Below are 8,022 nucleotides of genomic sequence, written 5' to 3' on the forward strand. Positions count from 1 at the left end.
TACGTGAAATGACCATGACCTCTTCAGACAGCATTACCTGTTGGTGGCATGTAATGTGTTAAAATGTAATGTGTAATGTGGTGCTGGAACCACAGAAACAATGGCAATGGAAAGTCAACTAGGATAATTTGTCATGGTGAACACACATATTCCCTGGTTCAACATAGCCCTGAAACCAAAAATCAATGCTGACTTATTTTAACTCTAGTAAGTAACTTAAGCTACATAACAAACATAGCCTACCTTTAACCAAAACCATGATCTTTCCCTAAACCTAAACAAGTTTATGTTGCCTCAACACTGTAAAAACGGATTTTGGAGGGTAGTAAATACAACACATGCAAATTGTTTAAATTTTACTGCAAATATATTAGTCAGTAAGCAAATATACAATAATGGGTAAATTCTACCTACATTACATATTTTATAACAGTAACATTTGCAGCCTAAACAAATATAATAAAATCTACCCCAAAATGATAAGTCTGCAGTTCAAAGTGCACATGCGTCAGTGCTGGTTCTTGGCCAAGATCTATCGTTTCACTGGCGGGACACTGGAGTCAAGCTGTTCGGTTTAGTTAAGGTAAGATTCCTTTTTAACAGGTTGCAGTGTGTAATAAACGTATTTAATGGTTGGTTTAGATTGTATATTTGGCTTGCTTCTCTAGGCTGTTAACAAGTTACTCAATGGCAGTCTGTCATTAAAAGTTAGCAAGCTACCGAGTGCCAGCTAGCTAGCTAATGCCAGAGTTGAAAGGCTAACGTTAGCTTCTAATGTTACTAAAACGTAGCAATGTGGAGATTGTTGGAAGAGATGTTAGTTACGTTACTTCAAACTAGCTAACGTTACCTGTCGTGGCATTTGACAGTGTCACAATGTAACGTTATTGCTTTCACGGCTGAACCATGGGGCTCAAAATGTAAGCTAACTGTTAGGTGACATTACCTGTAATGTTAGCTAACCTTAGCTAGCTAAGTTAGCTATGTAGCCGGATAGATACAGTAAGGTTACCTAATAGTATTGATAAGCCCCGACATTACCTGCTTTTGAGAAAATATATTTTAGGCCAACCTTAGCTACATAAAGTTAGGCTTACTCAGCTTTTATCTTACCAAATCCTTTTGTTATTTCATATACAATACAATTGAGATAGCTGGGGGTGGATAAAAAAGGGTGAACTCAACCGTGAAGGCAGTGCAACAACCGGTCAATCTCTGTTACACGCATACGCTAACTACAATACACAAATACACTGTAAATGAGGTATGTATGTATGTATGTATGTATGTGTGTGTATATATGTATATATGTGTATATATATATATATATATATATATATATATATATATATATATATATATATCACTAATAAGTGTAAAGAATTTGTAGAAATAAGTTAATCACTAAATGCATCTATTCACAGTCCCAATGTGTCGAGAGAGAAAAAGGGATGCAGTTGTTTGTCGCCTCATTGAGTACCTTGGGGAACATCAAGAAGATCTCATCCAAGATTGCTAGGTATGTTATTAAATGATCGATCAATTCAAGGTATCACATGGTTACACATAGGGTTGCCCTGATACAATGGTTTAATTTCCGATACCAATCACACACAAACACACACACACACACACATACATATATAGTACATAGAAACTGCGGATACTTGGCACAGCCACCATTATGGGACAGACATGCCACCCCTTCTAATGTCAGTTTAGTTTGTAACGAGGCAGGAGGTCTATCCACAATTAAAATCATAATGTAACTTCACAGTTACATTTTATTACATTAAAGTCACAGTTTTAATTTGTCACTGAATTGTATTGAAGTGCTGATTATTAAAAACAAACTCTAATTGGGTTGATTTGGCTTAACCAAGAAAACATGATCAATAAATGTATTGGGATAGTATCTTGTTATTGTCCTTAACTTAAAAGTGCATATTTTTGTTTTTTTTTAACATGGAGGATGAAAATGAGGACAACATGGACTAAACCATGAAGGTGCTTGGGATCCATAATCCTGCAGCCAAGGAGCATACAGCAGATGTGTTGATTGCGATGGAGGGAAACAAAGTGCTGAACGTGTGTGGAAACCGAACCAAGGCATGTGTGCGGTTGATGGGATTGATCTACGCTCTCAAACTTGAGTATTCCAAGAACCTTGAGTATACTTAAAGTATTTCAGAAACTCTTTTGGTGCTTGACAGAGCAAAGCTGCTCAAGAACGTTTAGTTTGTAACTTTCTTGTGTTATCCTCAACAGTTCTGTTAAATGTGTAATGTCACTGTGATGGCATCTTGTTATGCATTTATTTCTGTTACTGTCTAATAAATCAAATAAAAAATAAATAAAAAATAAATAAAAAAAACAAAAAAAAGGTCCAGAGCCTCAAAAGTAAGCCAATGAACTTTTTGTCACCGTGTTCAGGCACAGACTGACCGTTTCCTGGGAACTTACTGTTGGTGCTAAAGAATGTTCACTGTACAATGCAATCAGACAATTTCATCTCCCAAAGAGCAGTGTCATATTGAAATTCACTACATTCAAATAATGCATATCATCTCATGGATCAATGTTATTCAAAAGACACAAATTGGTTAAGCAAGGACTGAACTCAGTGTGTTTCTGACTGGTACTAGGCTGTCAATTCCTTTAACCAAAGGGACACGGTGTTGAGATGTGGAAAATTATGTTTTTTTGTTCAGGCACAGACTGACTGATTATCTTCAACAATCCCATAAAGCTTTGCAAATATCTGCATATGTTCCTCAAACATATAAAAAAATGTAAGATGTTTATGTTTGGTATAACAAACAAACTGGAATCTACATATGAAGGGTTTAAGAAACTTGTTTCAGTTGAATATGCAGAGTGGATAGGGTTCTTTTGTACATCCTAACATTTCATTGATTAAAAGAAATTTACATGATCAATTATCTCCTGTGTCTGACAATAATTTTTTTAAAGTAAAGTTTACCTTCCCTGAATAAGTAATGATTAATTACTCATATTGTTCAATTATTAATAATTATTAAGTATTAAGTGCTTACAATCAAGAGGTAATGTTACTTACGTTTTATAAGTAATCCGTTGTGTAATGTATTGAGAAATATTAGGTAGACTTTACCTAATTTCTTTTAGTGTATCATAGCTGTTAAATGTAGAAATGCTTCACTCAAAACGTGGTGAAATCTACCCAAACAGACTGAGTGCAAATTGTTACCTCACATTTATTGAGTAGATTCTATAGGTTGCTTTTTATAGTGAACCTACATTTTCATAGTGCTGGCATTATTTGTCGTGGTGGCGACATATTTTTAACACATTACATGCCAATATCATGTAATACAGTGTTAACAGGTCGTGGATAGCTAGCTGGTTAGCATGATCATTTCAGTAGATATCGCTGCAACACATTACATCTTACATACGTCTTTGACTTTAATGCCCAGTGTGTAACATGTTTAGTTCAAAATCTATGTTGCCCGTTCACAAACTTGATATTCACCTCCACCATCAATTCCAAGTATTCCTTTTGGCTTGAAATTTTACATTTGCATTCGCATGAACTGGGGTAGACGCTCCATATTCATGCGCCGTCTTGAAATACGTTAGCCGGTAAGGGACAAACAGGACATACTGCTCCGCCTTTCACGTTTTGTCTGTCACATGATAAACTCACATGTGCTGCTAATGCTGCTAATGGGTATGTTTCTCCAATGGCAAACAGAAATTCATGGTTAATTATGATGCAGAATGTCGTCATCGGACTTTCCTACTGAGGCAAAGGCATGACCCGTCAAAACTCTGCCTCTGATTGCCTTTCCCTGATATTCTTACCCTAGCCTTAATCTCACTCCTCGTACCTTCGCCATAAAGGATGGTTCGATAACGTCATTCTGCATAATCATTAGCCATGTGCTTCTGTTTGGGAGAGGGTGGAGCTATTTTTAGAGAAATGGCCGTTTGGGGCAATGTGCATTTGTTTTCCAGAAAACTGTTGGACCAATGGGCTTTTGGAACAATGTGAACAATGGGCAGTCCCCATTAGTTTACATTGAAACATGCAACAGATCACAACAGGAACAGCAAGCTAGTTAGTGATGCTACAGTTGTCATGCCTGTTAGCATTTCAAAGTTATAGGTCTTACTATTTTACAATCTGTTGACAGAGAAGGCACTGAAATGGTTAAAGTTTGACCGGAATGATAGGAAATAGCTTTTTTGACAAAGATTTGGATAGAAATCTTTAAAAAATAATTGTATGCTATTTTGTGGTGCAGCCCTGCTTCTCGGTACGTGAGTGCCAGCAGCAACAGATGTTCCAGAGCGTAAGACGGCCTGACCGTGAACAGTTACAGCTGATGCATTAATGTGTGTGTGTGTGTGTGTGTGTGTGTGTGTGTGTGTGTGTGTGTGTGTGTGTGTGTGTGTGTGTGTGTGTGCACGTCTGCATAGTGTGTTTCAATCTGCAAGTGTCTGTGTGTCTCAGAGTGTAGACGAGAACAAACACAGGAGCTGCAAGACGAGAGAATAGACGAGAGAGGATGGGAGGGAGAGATCTTCCCTGTTATAGTCTAAATTCCTCGTTTATTTGTTTGATTAATTTGCAACGGCATTCTGTAACCCCGTTCTGTCACATGCCTCCTTCACTGGGGTTTATTTTAGCAGGGTGGTAAGTGGCCCCATAATGTCACCGTAATACTGGGTCAGGATTTTACGAATGGAGGGATGGGACTAAGGGGAGAGAGAGAGAACAACGGATGAGAATGTGTGAGTTAGGAGGAGGAGGAAAACATCCCTCGTTCATCTTCCCGAAAGTGAGTGTTAAAATAACACCTGGCCTGACTGGATTCACTGTGGGTGTGCTGGAAGGATCTGCACAGCAGGCTAACAGGAACTGTCAGAGGAGATGCGCACAGACTCACTGAGAGGGAAGCTAAAGCTGATATTTAAAGTGAGAATTCGTATTGCTAACCCAAATTTAAGGGACCTGAACCTGCAAGCCTTCATCTGTCAATATCCTCGAAGTTCAAAACCTCTTGGTAAAAATGCTAATTATTGAAAATGTACCATTTCACGGGGCTGTGTGTGTGTATGCATACAATTTTGTCTGCGTGTGTCTCTGAGGTAGACGCTAGAGTTTAGAGGAATAGAGGGAGAGACATCTTGCATATTCAACGCTCTGTCGCCTGGCTGTCATCCGCCAACTGAGCAGTGAGGAGATAGGGAACTAGTCAAATTACCGGCCATGCTCGATTCTGTCTCCCGTACTGACAAGTCTGTCAGAGATGGGATTTAATCTCTTAATAACGAACAGGGCTGGGGATGTTTTTTTCTTACATCTCTCACTCCTCCTCTTACTCTTTTTCCTTTGACTGTCTTCTGATCACATCTGGTCATGTCGACAAATCACACGCATTTTCGAAAGAGAAATATCCATGTCTGAATATCTTATATTCCCCACTCTCTTCCTCTGTATCTCTCCATTCCTCCATCTCTCCCTCTCTAATACAAGCTGTCGTGCTAGATCATGATTGATCAGGGCCTTAGTGGCCAATGCCAGCTCTCCCTCTCCCCCCTTGCGGAAATGAATGGGGATCAGATGCGCTCCAGCTATGAAGTTGGACGCTGAGTTATTGGTGACTCGAGCTAGAGAGAGGAAGAGAAGGAGAGATGAAAATGAGGAGGAGGCAGATGAAACAAGATGAAAATCTACTTTGGGATGTATCCGCTCTTAGAAGTTTTGCGATTTCCGAGAGGACTTACGAAACACTTGAATTCATAAAAACCAACTCCTCGTGGCTGTGATATGAGAACAGCACTTACTTACCTGCATTTTTATTTCTGCTTACCCTTAAACACTTACCTTTGCACATATGCAGATGACAGACTACTTTGCTTGATGTCCTTTTAATAATGGTAATACACTAATGCAGTATCACAACAACCAAAACAAATACTTACATTGCCCAAGTAATCCTACAACTATGAATTTTAAGGCCTTACCTTGCATCAAATGAAGTGCTTGTCATATAGTCTAAGATGATCTATAACCCCATTATTAGTGGCACAATTGGGAGGGCTGTGTTCATTGCAGCTGGATTCTCACAATATTACAAAATCACAAGAGAATCTGATCACAAAAAAACACAAAATCCATCTTGTAATGCATTTCTGACAAAAGAGGATACAGACGTGAGAATCAACAGAAAGAATGGGGGAGACTGTGGGATCCTCGCTAAGCTAACGTAATGTACAACGTTACATGTTAGTTAAACTTCCAGACATAGTTAGCCTATAACTGACATTTGACTTGGTAACAAAATGCCTGTTGCAAACGAAGCGTCGGACATAATGTTAGCTTAGTGTCAGGATCCCACAGTCTTCCCATTCTCGCTGCTGATTCCTCACGTCTGTATCCACTTTTGTCTTCGTAAAAAAAAATTAAGTCATGGCTTATTTACCCTGTTGGTAGTGAATTTCACTGCACAAAAAAAAAAAAAATTACCACACATCAGCTTTTAGGCATTTTTCTGTTGTTTGCTAGCAGTCAAAATTGACGGGGAGGCACCTTCACACAATACAAGTTAATGGAGAGGGGAGGGTTGTTCCCCCCAGGTAGGCGTGGCTTTCAGAGTATGACGCAATGTGCTCTGGCTCTATGTTAGTTAGTTAGTTATATTTTATTTCTGTGTCATGCCAAACATCTTGGCCCATCCCACATGGGATTACAAGACACCACAAATTCACTTATTCAACAAACATCTTCCCTTTGCATATACAAATCCTTCGAACAAATACATGAATACAAATATATAGACATACACATACATACATGTATATACACGTACACACATACCACACACAAACAACTAGTTCTCATCTACACTCGATAAAGAGCTTTTTTCCTCTTCTCCCAGGCTTTATCTAAATAATTAGCCAATTTATATGTTTCATATGTGAACAGTCATCTCAATCTTTGAGCATCATCCATATTTACCAAATCAATCTCTGCTTTTATCCTACAAAACAAAAAATCACGCTGCTCACTATAAAAAGGACAATAGAAAACAAAATGGAACTCATTTTCTACATCATTCAAACAGCACATAGGACAAATACGTTTTTCCTCTTCAACATTAACATATCGTCCTGTTTCAATAGTCAAAGGCAAAACACCAGATCTCACTTGAGCGCATAAGGATCTTTGCCTTTTTGACAAATTATATACAACATAATTCTCAGTGCCATATTCTGGTTTTATCATTACAAAAATACACAATTTTGGCTTAGCCCATATATCATCAGGCAACTGCTTTTTGTCTTTAGCAAACACAGATTCTTTCAACAAACCGATATTCAGCTTTTCATTATTAAGAAACAAATCCCCAAAACCATAATTACAAAACAATTTGCATATGTCGTTAGACCAAAGACCAAGAATATGTTTATCCCAGAGAAATATTTTCCTTGTCAACCTATTTGCGTCCATATCTAGACGATTCCATAACTGGGCCATACATATCTTCCAGCGAGCCTCACATGATTCCCATCCCATGTCTCCCACTATCGCCAATGTAGGGGTATATTTATGCACACCCAGAAAATATCTTATAGCACTATTTTGCACTAATTCACAATTAGATATATTCCTAAGTCCTCTAACACCCACAATATAATCAAGTATAGGGCACACACAGGCTTGAAACAATTTAGAATACGTTTGAAAACTTATGTCTTTCAGATTCCTGCTTTTACCAATAATTCCTCCCAAAGCTCTACGTGCTGAATCAACAAGAACCTTAACACCATTTCTAAAATTCATATGTTCATCAATATAAAAACCTAGATATTTATATGAGTCTACAAAGTTCAGCTTGTGTGACCCAATTTTAAACTCATAAGTGCTGCGAGTAGTTAAAGGTTCTCTAAAGTGAATTATTTCCGTTTTCTTTCTATTGATGAACAATCTCCATTTATTACACCAATCATCAATATAAGAGAGCATGCGCT

At 38.1% G+C, this 8,022-nt stretch overlaps 1 long non-coding RNA gene across 1 annotated transcript; it reads left to right on the top strand.

Moving 5' to 3' along the window:
* Window positions 1–322: 322 nt before the first annotated feature.
* On the top strand, window positions 323–2,291 carry LOC114568667 (uncharacterized). The gene is made up of 3 exons (XR_003694303.1): window positions 323–583; window positions 1,425–1,519; window positions 1,972–2,291. It is a non-coding gene; the product is annotated as an uncharacterized LOC114568667 (long non-coding RNA).
* Window positions 2,292–8,022: the final 5,731 nt, after the last annotated feature.

Source organism: Perca flavescens, chromosome 14 (assembly GCF_004354835.1).
Source record: "Perca flavescens isolate YP-PL-M2 chromosome 14, PFLA_1.0, whole genome shotgun sequence".
Taxonomy (NCBI): Eukaryota; Metazoa; Chordata; class Actinopteri; order Perciformes; family Percidae; genus Perca; species Perca flavescens.